Source organism: Phyllostomus hastatus, unplaced genomic scaffold (assembly GCF_019186645.2).
Source record: "Phyllostomus hastatus isolate PE091 unplaced genomic scaffold, TTU_PhHast_1.1 phas_scaffold_12, whole genome shotgun sequence".
Lineage (NCBI taxonomy): Eukaryota > Metazoa > Chordata > Mammalia > Chiroptera > Phyllostomidae > Phyllostomus > Phyllostomus hastatus.
In genome coordinates, this window is record NW_025334007.1 from 10,251,603 (window position 1) to 10,274,079 (window position 22,477).

The following is a 22,477-nucleotide window of genomic DNA, read 5'->3' on the forward strand; positions in this document are numbered from 1 at the left end:
TGTCTGTGGTCACTTGAGATTTGTCTCGTATTTAGTTCAAGTAATGCTTGTGTGGCCTGTGGAAATTTTCCTAAGTCTCTGATGGCCATTTAAGATCTGGAGCTACAATGCTTCTGTGAGGAGCCCCTGGACCTTTGCTAATGGTTGAAGGGCCTCCTCTTTTAGTCCTCAGGCAACAGCCTTTGGCCAAGTGCTATGAATTTCTGATGTTTGACCCCTCCACTCATCTTGAAAGGTTTGTAAACTCCATTTATCCACTATTCTTGTTGCTGTCACACAGGTGACCTCACTGAACAATTGGAGCATTAATGGCCCAAAGCTGTCAAAGTGACTTGTGCACTTCACTCCTCAAAGCCTTTTCTTCTTGTTTTTAGTTGCCAGAGCCTGAAAGTCAACAGATCTTTCAAAAAAAGAAAAAACACAGAAGTGATAATGTCACTGCCCTACTGAGCATCCTTCAGTGGCTCTCCATTATCCTTAGGACCTGCATTAATGGGCTCAGACTCACCAGTTTGTTCCCATCTTACATTTCTCCCCACCCAGGGCATTCCTTGCTCCAACCCTAGTTAACTTCTCCCAGTTCATGGAGGTGCCATGCTGATGCCAGGCTTTTACACGTGCTCAGAATATTATTTTCCAATTTCTCCTCCCCTGCCCATTAGCTGGCTGACTCCTACCCATCATTCAGGTCTCACTTTTTTTCCATGTCTCCCCATTCACAATACAGACCAGGCAAAGGGCCTGGGCTGAGGTGTATATGGGGTGAGTTTACTCTGCCTCCTGTTTCTGTACACAGGTCTCACTTTTAATAGTATTTCTGAAAAGCTTTTCCACAGCCCCTTAAAGTGGAAGCTTCCTGTGTCTGTCCCATCACAGCAGTACCTATTACCATGGAGGAGTGGATTGTCATCACTTATTTTATTGTCTGTCTTTCCTTCTAGACATTCAGTCCCAGGAAGGGGGACAACTTGTCCATTGGTTGTCCACAGTGCCTAAAACATTTTTTGGCATATAGTGCAACCAAAATAATATCAGGCATCTCTTTTCCACCTTTAAGATGATTTAAGCAGGACCTCACATAAAAGAAACAAATTGATAGCCAAAAATCATCCAGAAAGGAATGTAAATCTTTACTTAAGAGATATATACATTGTACAACACTCAGTAAAACTACCTAAAAAGTCTCTTGATATCAACCCAAGATTTCTTCATCTAAAACATAGCCCAAATCTTTCTGTATTCTTCCCCCAAATCCAGTTATCTGCTGATGGCCCTAGCTCTTCTTTGTTCTGCAGTTTGACTGCATTCACTCCTTTCAATTCTTCTCTCCACGCATTTAGAGCTGCAGTATTCATCAGCTTGAGATCAAGATGACAAAGACTGAATTTTGCTTGGAAGGCAGAAAGGGATGAAGGGATATGTTGACTTATAAGCTTTTGGGGGGTCTTTGTCCCAGAATAACAGTAATAATAAATGTGCATTTATTGAGTATTTACTGTGTAGGAGGCATCTTATTAAATGCTTTAATATGTTATCCTCACAATAATCCTGTGAGCCTGATACTATTGTTTTCCTATACTTCAGAAGAACACTTGCCACAGGTGACAGCTAGGAAGCAGGAGAGCTGTGATCTGAAGGCAGAGTCTGTACTAAAATGTTTGCACTGCAGACACTCAGTAATGTTACTTGAATGTATAGATACAGGGTCCCACCTACACAGCAGCTTGGAGACTGGCATGGCAAAGGGTATTATAGCAATTTCTCTGATGAATTGATCAAGAACATGCTGAAGCCTTATTTCAAAGTTGCTTAAAGAAGCTTCAAAAGGCCAGTTCAAAAACTTTGAATAGGAAATAAATGTGGTTAGGTAACATTGGTAGGCCAGATACAAGTGGTAATTAAACTCTGTAACAAGGCTTATTTAGTGAGGAAGGTAAATCTAATTTCCTAGAAGGGACTCTTCATCTCATTACAGCTGATCAGAAAATGACTCATGTGTTCTATGAGAAATGCTTCCCAGAAGGGGCCATTCCTCACACCAGAACACACAGCTGTCCCAGCTGGGGTTTGGAATCATTTTCTTTCACAGAAGCATTTCTCAACCTCAGCATTATAGGCATTTGGGCCAGTAACTCTTCGGGGTGGGGCCATCCTGGGTACTACTATAGGATGCTTAGAGCAATCTAGCCTCTATGAGGAAGATGCTAGTGGCATCCCCTCTTCCTGGTTGTGATAACAACAACAACAAAAAATCTCCAGATACTGCCAAATGTCCACCAGGGGGTAAAAACAGCACCCGCTGCTCCTCACTGATAACCACTGCTTGCTCTAGACCCTTGATCCTCAAAGCATGGTCCATGGAACAACAACAACATCCTTTAGCAGGGTTGCTAGAAATGCACAACCCCATGCCTGCCCCTGACCTCCTGAGTCAGAATCTACAGTTTAACAAGACATCTGACAAGCTCTTGCTTCTAGGGCAGTGATTCTCAACTGTGGCTGCACATCAAAGTCCTGGGGGAAGTTTTAAAAAGAACACTGATTAAGAAAAATACTGATCCCAGAGCCAGAGATGGTGATGTCATTGGTTTGGGGCAGCCTGGGCTTTGGGAGTTGTAAAAACTCCCTAGGTGATTCTAATGTGCAGCCAATTTGAGCTCCTGTTCTGGGTGGTTAAAAAAATACCCCACAACATTGAGAGTGATTTACAACAGCCTGCAAACAAGACTCCACATGTTCAAAATGATGCTTCTTTCCTTTCCATGAACATCCTTCTTTTTTGATCTGCTATCACTTTTTAGAAATCTATTGATTTGCAAGAGAGGAGAGAGAAGAAAAAGAGGAAGAGGTGGGTGAGGGAGAAAAAAGAAGAGGAAGAGGAAGAGGAAGAAGAAGAAGGAGAAGGAGAAGGAGAAGGAGAAGAAGAAGAAGAAGAAGAGGAGGAGGAGGAGGAGGAGGAGGAGGAGGAGGAGGAGGAGGAGGAGGAGGAGGAGTTGTTGATTCTTGTACATGCCCTGACCAGGGATCGAACCTGTAACCTTGGTGTATTGAGATAATACTCTAAGCAACTAACTGAGCTACCTGCTCAGGGCAGCCTGCTATCACTTTTAAGATGATAAAATTAAAGTTCTTTAATAATGGCTTCAAAAGTTAACATTTGGCTATAACTAAGCTTTAAAATAATGGTTGGAATGATTTTGGGAAAAAATGAAGTCAGTGATTAAGCTTTCTCAGATAGCATTTTAAAGAAGTAAGAGCTATCAAAATCATCCCACAACCTAAGTAATTAAAAATAATTCTGTACTTGAAAAAACATTAAATAGAAAACTCTATCAAGAAAATTGTTTTGCATGAAATGTACAATTATGTAAAGAGCCCATGCAAATTGGGAAGCAAAATACTAACACCTTAATAGATAAACAGATAAAAGAAATGAGCTCACAATTCTCAAAAGTGGATATGTAATTAGTAGAGAAACATGAGAAAATGTACAGCCTCACTAGTAATCAAACAGATGCTCAATGAAACAGAATTATCAATTTTTCTCTTATAATATTCATAGAGATGATGCAAAAAAAAGAAACTTGAGCACCAACTTACACCTTATACAAAAATAAATTCAAGGTGGATAAAAGACTTAAATATAAAACGTGACACCATTAAAGTCCTAGAGGAGAACATAGGTAGGAAAATCTCAGATATTTCACACAGAAACTTTTTACTGACATGTCCCCTAGAGCAAGGGACATAAAGGAAAGAATAAACAAATGGGACCTCATCAAAATAAAAAGCTTCTGCACAGCTAAAGAAAACAGTATCAAAATTAAAAGAGAACCAACTGTATGGGAAAACATATTTGCCAATGATACCTCAGACAAGGGTTTAAACTCCAAAATATATAAAGAACTTACACGACTCCACTCTAAGAAGACAAGCAACCCAATTAAAAAATGGCCAAAGGACTTGAACAGACACTTCTCCAAGGAGGACATACAGAAGATCCAAAGACACATGAAATGATGTTCAATATCGCTAGGTATCAGAGAGATGCAAATTAAAACCACAATGAGATACCACTTCACACCAGTCAAATTGGCCATCATAAACAAAGCAACAAACAACAAGTGTTGGAGAGGTTGTGGAGAAAAGGGGACCCCAGTGCACTGTGGGTGGGACTGCAGACTGGTACAACCACTATGGAAAGCAGTATGGAACTTCCTCAGGAAACTAAAAATGGATCTGCCTTTTGACCCAGCAATTCCACTGCTGGGACTATATCCTAAGAACACTAAAACACCAATACAAAAGAACCTATGCACCCCAATGTTCATAGCAGCACAATAAGCAAAATAAGCCAGATAGTGAAAGACAAATACCATATGATCTCACCTTTAACAGGAACCTAAACAACAAAACAAAGAAACAAGCAAAATATAACCAAAGACACTGAAATAGAGGACAGGCTGACAGTGACCACAGGGGAGAGAAGAGGGAATTTCAGGGGAGAATGGGAAGGGTTTACAGGAACAAATTTAAAGGACACATGGACAAAAACTAGGGGGAGGGTGGTAATGGGAGGGAAGTGGGGAAGGTTGGGTGGGTGGGCTGGATTGGGAGTAAAAGGGAGAAAACTGTACTTGAACAATGATTAAAATAAAAATAAAAATAAAAAAGAAACACAATGTGCCCTTGTACAAACTTTAAAGAAATGGTAGAATCCAAGTTGGTAGCTGGTGAACTGTATATACCTATGAAGCGGTCAGCCTTCTAATTATTTGATTTATTGCTCTTCCTCTTCCTCAGTGCCTTTTGTCAAGAACTAGTCATCCTATGTCAAATCGTGACATTATCTATGTATTCAAAGCAGGAAGGCACTTCAGAAATGAAGCTATGCTTTTCAGCACCAGTTATTCACTCAATACTAGAATATAAGAATTTCTCTCTTTTTAATGAAAAAAAAACAAACCTTACAGTTCTCTTTATATCGTAGCCAGTGTGAAATGAAGAGGAATGAGCAAAAAGAGCTCATTTGGCCAGAATTCCGGAGCTCCATTCTTGAGCTATAAACAGGGTCTCCATAAGGGCCTTGTGCACTTTTAAACTTCAGTAACTCAGGTTTTGCGTGTTAGAGAAACAATCTGTAAATGGTACTCAAAAGTGAATGTACTGAAGTTTAGGGCAACTACATTACACAGCTGCACACAGTATGTACTCTTCAGATCCTGTGACAAATGAAATACAGCCTGCAGAGCTGAAGTTCATGACAGCCCTAAGAAAAAAAATTGAGTTTGCCTTTAAATTCCATGCACAGTTTATTATCATCTCCACCTCATATACTTTTGAAGTTAAACATTTAATAATGGTACAGTGTCTTTATAAAGATCCTGTACTTAAATTCAGTGATGAGTACAGTTAGAGAGAAGATCATACCATCTTGTAGCAAAAATAATATACCTGCTTATGTTAGTTGCTTCTAAAATGGCCTCAGAAATAGAAAAGCTAGTGAGTTTCCACAGTCAGTACCACTCAGTAAATCAAAAGAAAGCAGAATATAGGAGTCTAGTTCTAAGATTGGCTGAGTGATTCATGAAAATCCGCTTTTTCTCCTGCCCTTCAAGGTAGTTTTTTTTTTCATTCTATACTATAATTAGGATCATATAGGCCACCAATTCACAGCCACATGATTTTTTATAAGTGTGTGTGTGTGTGTGTGTGTGTGTGTACAAGGAAAGGAGACACACTCTGTAGTTTCCTAGTTAAAAGTCCATTCCTAATACCAGGACAAAACACAAGGAAAAAACACAAAACAAGTGAAGTCCTACTATTTTCTGCTTCTTCCCAAAACTAGAAGTTGCAAAATCAAAGCTGAGAAGTCAACCCCCCAAAATAAATAAATAAATGAAATTTTTTAAAAAGTGGGGTGTGTGCATTTGAGAGGGAGAACAAGAATGTAGTTTCTCTTGAAGTCTTTGCTGAATACATGGAGCTGAGAGCTGGGAGAGAGTTACCCAATTCACAGGTTGCTTTGGCTGGTCTCCATGTGTTTTGCAAAGTTATTTATTTCCTGTATTTGGTCAAGATAGAGAAAAATTGGGCACACACAAATTTGATGTGGCTTTCGATGAGAATAGTTTATCAGATAAGAAGTTAAGATTTCATGATAGGGACAGAAAAAAAAAGTTCTGTTCATTTATGATAGCACAATTGATTAAGAACCTAAGTGTCGATGAGTCTCCCACAGCGGTCCCCAGGGTAGAAGACCAGACACAGAGGAGATTCAAAGAAAATAAGAAAAAAATTGAAGAAGACAATGTTGCCTCCATATAAGGACAAAATTATCTAACAGAACTATCCCAAAGCAGAATAAGCCACCTCAGATGTCACTACTTTCCCATCAATAGAAGTGTTCAGTCCCAGGTTTTCCAACCACTTGGCAGAATGAAGTCTAAGAAATTTAGTGACTGAGGGGTGGCTGAACTAAATGGCCATTAGAGCCTGGCTCAAACCTAATGTTCACCTCTGCTCTGGTTTCATTTTTAAAATCATGTGATTTTATGAAGAATATAACTAATCTACTTCTCCTGAAAAGAAGGAATTTTAATAGGTGCTCCCAAATGGTGTCATGGGTTTTCCTGAGAGCCAGATTTGATAGTTATCTACATTTAAACTGAGTAGGAGAAAGGTTTGCTGCTTTGAAAACCACAACTAGTTTCCTGATTTGGAGAGTTTTATAAAGAATATAATCTGGACTTCCAGACAAGATGGAGGCATAGGTGGACGCACCGTACCTCCATGCACAACCAAGATCGGAACAACAACAATTTAGAGATAGAATAACACCCAGAACTGATAGAGAATTTATCTGAATGGAAGTTGGACAGCCAAGAAGTTGAAGGAGACCCATTCATCCAGACCGGTAGGAGGGGCAGAGACGAGCAGCCAGGCACGGGTGACGGCATGGAGAGCAGAGAGTTGGGCGCATAAGGCAACCAGGGGCACATAAGGCATCTGGGGCGCATAAGATTGCAGCGGGTGGACCATGAGTACGCAAGCGGCAGCTGGCAGACCCAGTGAGGCAGCGATTGTGGAGCAGGGCAGAGCACACAACCCAGGATCCTAGAGAAGGCACTAAGGTCCCATGGGGAATGGAGCTACTGCCATTGTTCCCTCCCGCCCGCCCCCACCCCCACCCCCACCCCCACATACAACGTCACAATCTAGCCACTGGGGTGCCCAGCCCTGGTGAACACCTAAGGCTCCGCCCCTCACCATAACAAGGAGCGACCAGACTAAAAAAAAAAAAAAAGAGAGAGATGGCTCAAACAGAAGAACAAATCAACGCCCCAGGTCTTATCCTTTTGAGCGACCAAGAGATAGCCAATCTATCAGATGCACAGTTCAAAACACTGGTGATCAGGAAGCTCACAGAATTGGTTGATTTTGGGCACAAATTAGATGAACAAATGCAGTTTACCATAAAAGAAATGAAGGAAAATGCACAGGGAACCAATAGTGATGGGAAGGAAACTGGGACTCAAAACAATAGAGTGGACCAGAAGGAAGAAAGGAACAACCAAACAGGAAAGAATGGAGAAATAAGAATTTTTAAAAAATGAGGAGAAGCTTAGGAACCTCCAGGACATCTTTCAATGTTCCAACATCTGAATTATAGGGGTACCAGAAGGAGAAGAGGAAGAGCAACAAGTGGAAAACGTATTTGAGCAAAAAATAAAGGAGAACTTCCCCATTCTGACAAAGGAAATAGACTTTCAGGAAGTTCAGGAAGCTCAGAGAATCCCAAAGAAGTTGGACCCAAGAAGAAACACACCAAGGCACATCATCATTACATTAGCCAAGGTAAAAATGAAGGAGAGAATCCTAGAAGCAGCAAGAGATAAGGGGACAGCAACCTACAAAGGAGTTCCCATCAGGCTGTCAGCTGATTTCTCAAAAGAGACCTTACAGGCAAGAAGGGGCTGGAAAGAAGTATGCAAAGTCATGAAAGACAAGGACCTATATCCCAGATTACTCTATCCAACAAAGCTTTCATTGAGAATGGAAGGGCAGATAAAGTGCTTCTCAGATAAGGTCAAGTTAAAGGAGTTCATCATCACCAAGCCCTTATTATATGAAATGTTAAAGGGACTTATCTAAGAAAAAGAAGATAAAAAAAACATGTATAGTAAAAGGACAGCAAACTCACAATTATTAACAACCACACCTAAAGCAAAACCAAAAGAAACTAAGCAAACAACTAGAACAGGAACAGAACCACAGAAATGGAGATCACATGGAGGGTTAGCAACAGGGGAGTGGGAGGAGGAGGGAGGGGGAAAAGGTACAGAGAATAAGTAGCATAGATTGTAGGTTTAAAATAGATAGGGGGAAGGTAAGAATAGTATGGGAAATGTAGAAGCTAAAGAACTTATAAGTATGACACATGGACATGAACTAAAGGGGGGGGATGTGGGTGGGAGAGGGTGTACAGGGTGGAGGGGAGTGAAGGGGGGAAATGGGACAACTGTAATAGCATAATCAATAAAATATATTTAAAAAAAGAAAAAAAGGAACTTAAGTGTCCAATGAAAGGATTTGATTAAAGTAAACTCTGGTGTATCCATCTGATAAAACAGACTATTTGTGATATTATGAATGATAAATGAAAAAGAATAGAAACAGTAGAACACTGGAAAATGGTTCAGCGATCAAACAAATTTTAAAAAAATATTTTATTTATTTATTTTTAGAGACAGGGGAAGGGAGGAAGAGAGGGAGGGAAACATCAGTGTGTGATTGCCTCTCATGGGACCCCCAGTGGGGACCTGGCCTGCAACCCAGGCATGTGCCCTGTCTGGGAACTGAACCAGCAACCTTTTGATTTGCAGGCCAGCACTCAATCCGTTGAGCCACACCAGGGCTGATCAACTAAGTTTTGAAAATACTATATGGTATCATCCCCATACCCAATACACAATATGCATTTGGATATTTAAAATGTTGAGGAGCTCTAAAGAAGACAGTTTATCTTTGCTTAACCTAGTATTTCTCAACTGATCTGACCATGGGAAGTTTTTTGCCCCCTCCCCTCCATTTCTTTCAAAAGTGAAACTTGTTTTATCATCTCTTGGAACTAGTTCTTCTCAAACAAACAAACAAAACCTTGAGGATATGCTGGCATATACAGTAAGATTTAAAAGCTATGTAAAAATAAAGGCTTTACATTAAGTATACACATATGAATAAAAATTCATCAAGCTGTTCACTTATGATTTGTGAATTTTATTCTATATATATTAAAAAGAACCCCTGCTAAAATTGTGGAAGGCATGACATTTTAAAAAATTAAATTTTGGTATTCATTAGCTCAATTATAGGAATGTTAAGTCAAATTATCGACCCATTACAGATATATTTCACTGTATCACTTGTTCATGCAAGGTGACTCTAAAGCCCTGTCAATATGCACATATTACTTGTGCCTGCTTTATGCAAGTGTTGAAAGAGTCTAGTGTAAGGGAAAGAGCTCCAGACAAACTTTAAATCCTGGACCAGCCATTAACTAGCTATGTGACCTTGGACAAGTAGCTCAGCCCTCTGGATGTTAATTTCCAAATTTCTAAAATGAGGAGCAATACTAAAGCTCTAGTTCCATTCATCTTTGAAAATTGCTTTAGTATTTTAGAATATTATAAAGCTTTATAGTTAGTTATGCCATTGCCTGATGCCAGGTTTTTATTGGATTCTGAGTCTTTAGGTTACTCACTACCATCATTGTTACTATAAAACCAAACAAATGAGCAAAGTGAATCAGCTGTAAGGTGATCACCATGACAATATGCTTTTTAGGATGCCTTATTGGAGAGAGAGAGAGAGAGAGAGGCAGGAAGGCCTACATTTGTTTCATAGGTTCTGTTAACTTTGTATCAAGGAATTGGTTTTCCACTTGGGTATTCCAGAACCCTTGGCAGCCACAGCCTTGCTAGACAGATTTAAGAGGAGGCTGGATATTTTTGGTCTAAGCACCATTGTCTTTAGGCCTTGAATGCACAGGCCTAACCAGCATAGATGGGTTTCACTATCTTCAGAAATTTTGAGAACTTTATTTGTCACTTTGTCTATCTCTGGGTGTTATTCAGTTTTGCTTTGCTAGGGAAGTCTTGGGTCAGTGTTTCCACAGGGAAGCCAGTGGCCTCTTTAGAAACAGGGCGTTCTGTGCTCTGATGGATGGACAGAAATTAACCACAAAACCAGGATCTGTCAGTGGTCTTGATTATGCCACTTTCTCCAACAAGATCTCCCCAAATTCAATATTGTCTCAGCCACCAGCCCCCAGCTCTGCCTTAATATCTAATGCAACAAATTCTCAATACAATAGAATTAAACTCCCTTTTGAACTTACTTTCATGAAATTTAACTTGGACATGCAATTTGCCTTTGCCTTAACGTGACTTAAATTCTCCATGCCCAGCACTTAATACTACTTGAATCTCAATTTTAGGTGCAGAATCCCCTCCCTACAAAGTCCTGCTCTTTGTGACTCTCACACCTTTCCTGCTTTTAGTAGGTATTTGGTGAAACATTTCAATTTTTACGTTAGCCACCGAAAGGCTTCATGTGCATACAAGCCAATTTTGGGGGATGCTTTACAGTTTAAGTAAAAGTGTTTAAAATTTTTACTTAAGAGTTTTCTTCCTTTTACTCTGAGTGGCTATTTGGGATACCAGAAAGAGTTCTAAGTTTGGAGTTGCCTGGGTGCAGTTCCAGCTGTGCATTTCCTGTCTTTTGACCTTGGTGGGTGAGATTCCATAGGAGCCTTATTTGTAGCTTGCTCTGCTTTCCTCATCATGTGGTCATGATGAGTGTGTGGGACAATGCGTGTGAATGTACTTCATAAACTAAAGAGCTCTGCAAATGCCTTCTAACAAACTCCAAAGCTTCAACCGGTCTGCTCTGGGTGCATGGCCAGCTGTTGCATGTAGAACTGGACAGAATATGAGGCATGACCTTTTCCTCAACTACTTTTAAGTGTCATTGTGTTTATGGCTCTATGATTTAGCACCACATAAGAGGAAATAATTATTGCACTGCCCCTGAGAGTCTGGTGGGAGGACCAAATGCAGACAAGTGTTGAGTGGAGTCTATTTCCTAAATGATGTATGTGGGGCCATGGTGACTATGAGTAACACAGTTCTAAATGGGTCATGGCAAGGCATAAACATCACATGCTCCTCAGCCTGGACTTAGGGTAACATAGGCAGATATTGGATGTATCACCCTTGCACCAGCCAATGTGAGCCTTTCTCAAAGTAGAAGTGGGGCTTCTATGTCTTTTTGTTTGGGGTACAAAAGGTGTCTGGGATAACTGGAGAATTACTTTTCAGCAGGGTGCTTGCATTTCCCTTCAATCTCACAAATGTCCCCTGTGGGAGAACAGGACATAGAAGACTAGCTGACAGCTGGTGTCTAGGCAGCACAGCAGTGTGGCCTGGGATACTGCCCAACACACTTGCATTCCAACAACCTGACAAACAAGTGAACTTTCCAGCCTGAGCAATTTTAGCTCTGGATCCCTTCCCATTGTTCCCATTTCTAAATTTGAACCCTGACCCAGGTCTCTGGATTCCTGGATTCTTGTATTTCAGTAACATACAACCAATCTGAGTACACACTGAGTCCCCACAAAGCCAAGGAGAGAAATGCTAGTCCTCTGAGGGACTGCACTGCTGGAAGGACCCTGTGTGACCTTATCCATCAGCAGTGTCCTGTGTTCGAGGTTGCTGGGCCCTCTGGAATTTTATTGGGATCTGGGAAGGACAAGAGAGCTGGGGGTGGTGGTGAGTGCAGGGTGGTCTGCAGAAAGTGAACTGCAATAGCTCCTCAATTCCCTCTGCTACCTTCTGCCTAGCTCCTTCTACAAGGAAGACTCAGGTTTGCTTTGCAGACTAAATGAGATAACAGTGTAAAGTCAGTGGTGGCATGCCTGGCACATAGCAGATATTTGAAACTGGCAACCTCACCAGCAGCTAGCTGTTCCTCTACCCTCACGCAGAGCTCAGGCTGATGGCACTGTCCCAGCATCCCCCTCTTCATCCAGGTTCCCAGGCTTCTCTTGGCTCACAGGCACAGTAAGCAAATGGGAAGAACACTGTTCCTTTAGGCCAGTATAGCATCAAGAATTCCATGCCTTTGTTTTTCTGAATTACACAGTCACCTCAGTGGTCTGGGAAAACTGAATAAAGGTTTCTCTATGTTTTCAAAACTGTCTCAAAGTCAAAGAGATCAACCAGTTGAGGCAATCATGAGGAACATATTAGGGCTTTTAAACAGTCACTGAAAAGTCACTGGGACTGGCTCATCCTAAATTTCTCAGTATAGCCATAAATTTACTACCTGGGGTAGATGCGTGGTGGTGAAAGTCCATATCAAAGCTGTTATAGAAATGGTTCCCACCTCTGAGCTGCAGATGGTGTTTCACAGTCTGGTCACTTCTCAGAGAAAAATTACACCTCATAGAACATGCTTAAGTGACAATTTGCAATGAATCATCACCCCTCCCATGCTGCTCAGAGAAGCTGACAGAATGTCTTGGCTTCAAGGGCAGCTTGTCTTGGCCTCTCACTTAGCCCAACACTGGCCATATGTCACCCAGGACAGTGACCATAGCAATAAAATAGCTTGAGCACACACATAGCCATGATAGGGCTGTGGCTGGGGCCTAGGACAGACCTGACAACACCATGGGGATGTAGCAATCAAATCAACACTCCTGATTTACTGCATCAGTGGCCCCTTGCTCATTCCTGCTGCCTCACATTGGAGAATGTGGATTTGGCTCCAGTGGTCCAACTCACCAGCCCTCAGGCCCCTGCTATGTGTCAGGTGCTATGATAGGCAATGTAAAAATGAATAGGACATGTTCACACCCTTTAGAAGGTCACAGCCTAGTGGTGGGACAGCTATATCAGGAAAGCTATGAAGGAAAGAGATTATGCATATGGGCAAATAATTACAATGCAGCATGGAGGAGATCTTAGTCAAAAGTTTTAAACAAACAGGGAGAGGCCTGAAGGTTCCTGTCATGTTACAGAAGCAGCAACTGATGAGCAAACTCAGTGCAAGGTGTATGAGAGAAAGTGGTCAGAGATGGGCCCACATGGTAGGCTGGAAAGAGGGTGTGGAGTTGCTGTTCAACAAAATGCATTTCACCTGGAAATTCTGAACTGGGAAGGAGGTGGTATTTTGCTTCCTCTTGGTGACTGGCATGGAGTAAAGATGGAGTTTCTAAAAAAAAATGCTAGAGAAATATAAGAGCCTGTGCTGACTGCTGGTGATAATGTTTTCCAGTTCTGCAATCATTAATACTTTCCCTCTAGTCTGAGAACCATCCAAACCTTCCCTGTTAGTGGAGCAGAAGGAGCCTGAGTTAGGGCACCTGAGTTCAAATCCTACTTTTTCTCCTTACCAGCAATGTGACTTTGAGCTACTCAGTTTGCTTTTTGAACGTTTATGTGTTTCACCTCAACAATAAGTATAACACAAACTACATAACAGCAATGCTGCCAAATGACACAATGGGCTTTGTAATACCTAAAGAAATATACAGGGCAGCAAAGCTTTCTAAAAGACCTTTGCTGTAGAATTCTCCTAAGGGCTCAGTGGCCAAAACTGGGTCCCATTCTGCTGTAGCTATAAAAGAGCCTGGGAAGACCAGTACCAAAGACTGGTATTTGGTGACTGGTCTTTGTACTAAAGAGCAAGGGAAAAGGTGATTGTGGGTGGACAAGGAGAGAGCGATGCTGGTGTCTGCCACAGCAGGGGTAACCCGTTCGTGGAGTTTTCTTTCTTCAGCCATTTGTAATAAAGAAATGTGAGAATTCCATTTCTTACAAAAGGTTCAACCCATTCACATAAGGAATCACACACAATGAATAGACACCAAGTGAAAAGGGAAAACAAATCTGTAAATAATGTCCAATGATCCCTGATTATCAGAGCTTTTCAAAGAAATGGCATACTAATTAGCTATTGCTGCATAACCAACCACCCTCAAATCTAATTGCTTAGAACAAAATCATTTCTTATTCTGGCTCATATGTTTGGAGTTGAGCTGGTCTAGACTGGGATCACTTATGCATCTGTGGCAGCTGGGGGCTCTGGGCTAGATGGGGCTTGGCTGGGACACGTTAGCCAGGGTGGCTCTGCTCCACATGTTTCTTGTCCTTCTTCTGGGATTGGCAGGCAAGCTTGGGCATACCCTGCTCATGGAAATGGCAGAGGTACAAAAGAATAAACAAAAACATGTGATACCTATTGAGGCTTAGGCTCAGCACTGGTACAACATCACTCTGGCCTCATTCTGTTGGCTGAACAAGTCACATGGCCAAACTAAAGAGATGAGGAATTATCCCCACCCACAATAGCAGGATACTAAAAAGTGTCATGGCCATGGGGATGAATACAGGGAAGGGTGGAGAACTGGAGCCATGATTGCAAATTGACCACAGGTGCCAAAGGTCTTGCAAGTCATAAAAATAATGTGAGCATCATACTCTAATCCTTCAGAAGGAAGCCATTCTCATTTAGTTTGGAATTACTTAAATCAATAGAGCCAAAGTTCATGGTCACATTTTCTACTCATAGTTCACTTTACATTCATGAAATTGAGACATGAAATGTCCAAGTTCAATTTCGACTCGTACCTATCATACTGATTTACAAGCTGCCCCTACAAATATCTTATGAAAACTAAACTAATGCTCCCTTTGGTTTCTCTTTTGCAGGCTTGATGTGAAGAATTGAAGAGGAAGACAATGGATTAAAAAGAAAATAGCTCACTAAAAATTTTATATATTTGTATGAAGATTATGAACCTCCTGAATGCCCCAGACTCTAGCAGAAATGTCCTGTTTGTACATTTATATCTCTTCCTTCTAGTGGCTGCCCTTCTTACTTTAATTTATCTTCATGTTTGGCACCTTGTAGAACAGATAGTTCAAGAATTCATGTCTTGGAAGGTTTAGTTTTGAGAAGGGATATGATTTTATGAAGAGGGATATGGCAATATGCATAAAAGTGATTTTGGAAGCTCTCTAAGCTACTTCCCGCACTATTTTGGTCATTATTTGGAATGCATTTTAGCTCTTCACCTTCTAAATTATGTCAATAAACTTTTTATGAGTTCAAATAAATATGCAAGTAAATGTAAAATATGAATCAAGACTAAATTAATTATTATATCTTTAGAGAGCTATATATTCCCCCACATGGAGAGAAATGAGATAGAGCCAAGCAAGCCTCACATTGCCTAAGTAGGGGCTGCTCACTCTGAATTATTGGGCACCATAGGTAAAACTATAGCTGATTGATCACTGCAAATGAAGTTAACTATTGCCTGAGGAACTGGTCATCATTGATATTCCTCCTCCAAGGATAACCTTTATGGTGACTGTATTTTAATTCCATAGAGGCTCAGAAGTTCTCCCTGCCCAGATGGGATATAGAGTTCATCACAAGGCTACAATAAAATAAAGCTGAGGGATTAGAACAAAAGAGACAGACAGATCATACCTTAGTTGTCCTAAAAAAGATGAACTGTGTCTTCTGCTGCTAATATGGAGAGTCTCTATTAACTTAGTCAATGGCCAACATGGTCATAAACCAAAAGGAATCACTCATGCTCCTTTAGTCTTCTGATCTTCTCAGATAACCAGGCAATTTCACATGACGAAGATTTGAGGGACCAGGTTCTCAGGATTACAGTATTTTAAACACAAGCGTGTCCCCTACCTGGTATACAGAGACCCAACACTATGACTTTTATCCTTTTCTCAGTGACTGCAATTACAATAAATCAGATGTACTTCTAAACATCCCAAGCAAAATGAGTCTTTAGCTTTTCTATTTCACAGAGAGCAGTTTCCCAAAGCAGGACTATCACTGCACACAGGTGACTGACTGCAAATTCAGTGGTGCCTGAAAGGTTGAGGTTTTTCTGAACAGTCACCCATCTATCTAGTCATGGGTTCCAGACATCTCACTGGAATGTGGCTTAGCCTGGTGATCAAAATATAATAAGATGTGCAGGGCAGGGCATATCAATCAGAACCAAATATGCCAGCCTGATCATCTATCAGCAGAGCAGGTTCTAAATACTAGAGCATTGGTTGCCTTGAGCCATCCTGTGCCTTCCTGATGAGGGGAGTTGGGCAAGATTACAAAGTTTACCTCAGTGTTCCCTTTGCTTATATATAAATAAATCCATGTTCAGTTTCAAAATTAAATTTTGGTTAATGTTATAAAAACTGTCCTTATATTTTAATGCAGCCTCCCAAGTAACATTTGCAGCACAATACAGACCAGAATAATTAGACAAATTAAGTGGACTTTTGAGAGTTTTGTATTTAATATGTATTTTTTGTTGTCATTAAGGCTCAAATTTACTGTGTTTGGGATTTAACAAGTTCTATAGCCCATCATTTGTTGGATAATACATATAATGTATGAAAAGACAGTTCATTTTTAGTGAAGTCATAATTCTAAAAATTCATATTTCATGCAAAATGGCTCTTTAAAAACCCATACATTGTGTTGAAACAGCCTGATTTTTCTTTAGGTTTGTAAATAACCAATTATTATATAACTTTTCTTTGAAGTAAAACAAGGTACAAGTAGTTGAAGGTTGATTAGGAGAGTGAGACAGAGTAAACTATAAACAACACTGGTTTGAGTATTTACAGTAAAGCATAAGGTACAACAGCCAGTTTATAGCACATATGCTGCAATGGGTACCAACTTAAGACACTCCACTGACAGGTGAGGATCTGAATATAATACAACAATCATTCCACCCACACTGCCTGGCTGCCTTCTCCGTGGCAGGCTGTGTGCTAAGTGCTGGGAGGAAAACAGCACATTTAGCCACGTAATCACTTTCCTTCAAACACTCCCACCTTCCCTCTTCACCTCTACCACCACCCCCTCTCTAGTGTGGGATTTTTCTATGTTGTGCTTAAGGTACTGATGAAAGAAGGCCCCATAGGGTTCATAATTGCATGGGGCACATGAAAATCTCCTTTTGGAGCAGAGGCCATCTGGAACAAGCAAGGTTCTCCAGAATTTCTCAACCACTCATATTTTATGGTCCTGATATTTCAAGAACACAGATTGAAAGGTTTAGCTTTCCTCTTCCTGAGTAGGTGAACGATACAGGAGAATTTTAAAAGTTATTCCCAGGGCATGAGGGATGATAATTATCCAAATGCTTCCCTCATTTTTCACTAGAGCAGTCAGAATTTATAAAAGGCCTCCCATTATGATTAGGTCCATATAAGGGCCACCACTAATTACAATGTTCCGTCCTGTGAAACCCCCTCTCCTCCATTCTTGGGCCGATGTACAATTAGCATCCTTTCTCCAAGATAAAACATAGAAAGGTTTATGGGGAAGAGAACAGGACTCAGTGGTTCAAAGACTACAGGTTGATTAATTAAAACTAGTTCTCTTCGAAGGCCTGTGGCATTATCTCATTGCTTGCAACCTTGAAATAGAAACTGCCTTTAATTTGGTAATTAATGCTCCCTTGGAATTTTTAACTTGATGCTTAAAATTTGCATCACTGTGGTCCACAGATAGTTCTTCACCTCACAGACCATTAATGAAAAGTCTGTGCTTCTCCGAAGGTGAGGATTTATTGTCATGACATTCAGACATGATTGTGCGTTCAATCAACAAGCCATGCTCAGAGCAACCAGTAAGGATAATGTGACCTGCCAGCATGTTACTAGGCAAAGAAAACCCTTAGAGTTCATAGGGTGAGTTTCTTTTTTCTCTAAGCAAATAGTTAAACCTGCTTAGATCCCACACTGAAGGCAAATCACACTGTCAAAAAATATGCAGATTGTAAAAGAGGGGATTCATCTATAAAGTAAGATTACAGCCTTAAAAACACCATCACTGAAAGGTATTGTTCAGAGGAGGAAAAACAACCTCAATTAAGCAATCATTTTCATATTCTTGGCCTCATATCTTTCAACTACAATGCTTATTTATTACAGGAGAAAAATACCTCTCATAACATTTGACTTCTCTGCAAAATAATTCAGTGTTACCACTGACTACGAGAGACCATACTATCAAGAGACCAAGGCTCTCTCTTTTTATGACCAGCCCTTCCTTGGTTCAGTGAGGATATATTCAACATGCAGATTCCAGAAGGAAACCCCTTTCCTTGTTGGGCTTCAGATGCCTGCAGAGGAGCTGCAAAGCAAAAGCAAGTCTGTACTCTAAACTCTAATTTTCAAATCTGATTGCAAGTTGGGCAGAGTGACTGGGAAGAGGTACAGGCAGGATTTTATCCTGTTTGCAGGTTGCTTCTATTCTTTAGACATACAGAATAAGGACTCTAGGCTTCTCTAGAAACTATTTCCTTTCCTTAACATTGCTCACACATCTGTGGTGCACTAGACAAGACAGGGTCCTGGAGAAATTTCTGTTCAGAGGCATTTTGGAACAGACCAACATTCAGTCCAATTGCCCACACAAGCCACACTGCCTTACAGCTAATGGCAGGATTCAGGCAAAAAAAGGGTTTTTTTTTTGCCTGAAAAAGGCAGGGGTAAGGTTTTATGCTTTATGTATAGTTTTGTTTTGTTTTGTTTTACACTTTGTCTTCTGGCCCCAGCCACACAGAAAGATTCTTGGGCTTAGGCATTCCTCACTTTCCTCACCTAGCCAGAGCTGAGATTTTCTGCAATCATTGGGAAGCGATGGACATTTGAAGAAGCCAAGGGATACATTTCAATGTCTAGAGGGCTGGATGCCCAGCAGGGCATGGACATTCCTATACAGTATTGGAAATTAGGCCTTGGTAAGTGTCCTAAAATAATATGGGTGAAGAAATTTATAATTTCTTTAAAATGGTACATTGCATTAATTTGATTTTGCAGGCAAGGAAATGGGCATAGTTCTTTCTAGTGCTTAAATATTACCTGTGCATAGACCAAGATGCCTTAAACCTTAAAAAACAAACAAAAACACCAAGAATACCCCAACCCAAACTTATTTTTTTTCAAAATCTAGACAATGATGGCTGAGAAGGAGAGGGTGAAACTCCATCTGGAGCCCAGGCAAATCATACACACATAGCATGGGGTATTTGGAAAGAGGAAATAACCAGGAGAGATGTCCCTAATGAGAGACCCACAGGGCTCCAAACTCTGTAGTTAGATCCTAGTCAACTGCTGGGACCCCCAACCCATAGACTCAATATTTTGGCCCTATCTTGCTTATTGCTTGCTTATTTCCCTAGACTTTTCTCAGCATGTTTTATTTACCAGCTTGGGAAAGGAATCCCCCTCCCCACGTTGCTCTGGAACCTTTCTGTCGGGATAACGGGACTCTGGTTGTAGATATGCCAAATTGACTGTGTGTTAATTTCCTTGGAGACCATGTTTCCACCAGAGGCTTTACCAATATCTGCTACCCTGGAGTCATTCGTTCCATTTGGTCCTGGTTATAAAGGATAATGCCTATTGCTGGCTGGAAAATAAACCGTGGGAATTGGCATGTTTTTCAATGAGAGGTCATAGAGAACAGCACTGGCAATGGCCCATTGTATCCCCCAGAACTTTCGTTTAAAGGCCAAATAGAAGCAATGATCTCTAGCAGATGCACCATTAGGCAAGACCTACATCTGAAAGCTTTGTTGATTCAGACACTCAGTAATTAAGTCGTGGGCCAGTGAGCACATTATCTGCAATCAAACATGTCCCTGATCAGTGATTAGACAGGCAAACATGTGACCTCATTGTCTCTGCAGAAGGATGGTTATGTAACAATCTCTTGGCCTCAAACATCATGGTTATTTGCCAACTTTTGATCCCAGTAAATATTTAAGCTGAAATCACTTGCTGTGCTTCTGGGAATTAGATTTTTAGGACAAGTGATTCTTCCTTGGGAGGCTTGATGCATTTGACCTAATTATTGATGTGCTGGGAGCTCTACAGAGACCCAGACACAAGGTGGGTGGGTCCATGAGAGGTAGGAGCTGCAAAAAATATCTGAGGGGCAACTCTGGATCACATGACTTTGCCCAAACAGAGACATGTCAAAGAATGTCTGTTTTTAAAATTCAGAGCTTTGTTGCTGCATAAAAGTTGGTAAACAGAAAGGTGTGTAGGAGGGAAGGAAGGAGGGAAGGAGAGAGAGACAGAATGACAAAGAGAAAATGAGGGAGAGAGAAGGGAAGGGAGAGGAAGAGAGAAAGTACATTTGCTCCTAGAGCCTGTGGAGTCACTGAAGAAGATTCTGTGGCTTCTCTGTGTTCTGGCTGAGCAGGGTAAGCCTATCTGTTTCATGCATAATCAAACACTCATCATCTATTTTCTCCTGAAGGATAAGGAGGATGCATGAGGGCTTTCAAGTGCATGTGGCCTGGCCACACAAGGATGAAAAGATAATCTGGCTTGGGGTGGCCTGAGTCATCTAAATGTCACATAGTCTTGATGCACATGTGACCTGGAACTGCCTTGGGTGACTCAGGCACCAGCCTTTTCTTAATCCCTTATTTGCTCTTCTTACTCCAGTGAGATTAACTTAGCCACAGCCCACAGAACAGCTCAGCAGCCCTCCCCGCAGCACCATGGTTCTGCATGCAGTTGAGAGCTTGGTTTCTGAATTCAGACTGAGCTGCATCTAAATCCTGGGTGCTCTATTAGAAAGATGAACAATCACTTAAAATGCTGTATATGCTTTTAAAACTAAACCTACAGCCAAATCAGTAGGCAATGAGCCTTGATCCAGCATAGGGCCTGACGTTATTGGAGGAGAGAATACTGCATTGTGGAATCTCTTCACCCAGACACTTTCAAAGCTGAGTTTTGATGAGTATGTTTGAGGGTTCTATTTGACAAGTATATGGAGAGCTAGGCAAAAATTACCAACAATGATTTTAAATAAATCTATATATCTAGTGATTTAAACCATAATTTTGACTTTATTTAAATCTCACACAATCCAGATTTCTCTATCTAAATCAGAAGTAATGATTTAGGCAAATGTCCAGATAGTAAGCACATTAATAAGGTTTTTTTTGTTTGTTTGTTTCTGTTGTCCTTTTTTTTTTCCCAGCAGCAGACTCTGAGACAAGGATTCAAATAAAGATAACTTGATTGGGCAGAGAAGGAAACACCAGCATAGGACTGGGGAGGAGAGATAAAGACAGGATGGCAGAGATTGTAAAGTAGTGACCACTATGAGTAACTGGAGTTCAATTCCACAGAGGAAGCTCTGGGAGTCTAAAAAGAATACATGCCCCAGAGTGATCATCAAGTACTCCATCAAGGAAGCTGGGGTATTTATGTGCCAACTCCCCTCCATTGTTGATTGAGGGTTGCCTGCTGTACCAGCAGGCAAAGCACCCCCCAACCCCAACAAAGGAATGCAGGGATTGGTAGATTGGAAGCTGGCTGACTCATGTGTGCTGAAATATAGGAGCCAAGAGAATATGGATGAGGCACAGAGCCCTCACAACTTCTGTGCACAAATGGCTAGAAAAACAAATAAATAAATAAAGTTCTTATTGTAGTAGATCACAGACAAGTTTTCTCCTGAAGATGTGACTGGCTAAATATGCATCTTTACTTTAATTGAGGAAGTGAATCATCCTTACTATTTTCCCACTAAAAATAAGTGAGGGGCAAAACATTTGGATTTGGAAGTGATATCCTTTTTTTTCCTCTACAAGAGTACCCATTTTGAAACAGGGTTGGTAATGAAAATAATTTAAAAAACAGAAATTCATAGGATGTCCTATGTCAATTAATTTCACAAATATTTCCCCCTCCTGCACATTTTCCAAATTACATTTTCATCATAGTGACATAGAGATAAAGCCAGGGAGGCATATATCTATCTATAGTAAATATAAATATATATATAAATATATATATTTATAAATATATATATAAATAAATAAAATAAATATATAAATAAATATATATAAATAAATGTGTAAATATATCTACATAAATATAGATAATACTACATGATTAATATTACTTGCACTCCATATATAATTAGTGTACAAGATTATTATCACTATGAAGGCTTGTTTTAATTTTAAAATAGGTGTGTCCCTAGAAAACCAGTTAATCAGATCCAGCTATCTCTTTTCTTAAAAGCAGCATGTTTTCATCTATTAGGATTTTTTAAAAGCTGCAATGAAACTTCTTCATGATTAAACCCTATGGCCCAAAGTCACTTTAGACTTTCTGTCACTGTTGTTTTTTATAAGTCATTGCAAAACTGTACATGACTTGGGGCTTAGGTATCAGTTCAATAAGAAAGCATCCTTGAAAAAAATCAATAAAAAGAATGAAAGAGAAAGAGGACTTAAAGATAATGTGTAATCAATATCAATGATTTGGTAGATTGCTAGGTAGGCTCTGCAGTGAAAATGGAAAATGAGGTAATTACATCA

At 40.4% G+C, this 22,477-nt stretch overlaps 1 protein-coding gene and 1 pseudogene across 2 annotated transcripts in view; one reads left to right on the top strand and one right to left on the bottom strand.

The window, feature by feature from the left end:
* The window catches only part of SMPX (small muscle protein X-linked), a 54,046-nt gene extending 38,836 nt beyond the window's left edge, over window positions 1-15,210 (top strand). The window contains exon 5 of one of the 2 annotated variants that reach the window (XM_045856026.1): window positions 2,802-2,876. The gene's annotated coding sequence lies outside the window, so the exon portion shown is untranslated. Of the gene's footprint in view, window positions 1-2,801; window positions 2,877-14,780 lie in introns of those variants that run through there. The other variant, XM_045856025.1, reaches the window with a different exon arrangement.
* On the bottom strand, window positions 703-827 carry LOC123830167 (annotated as a pseudogene).
* Window positions 15,211-22,477: the final 7,267 nt, after the last annotated feature.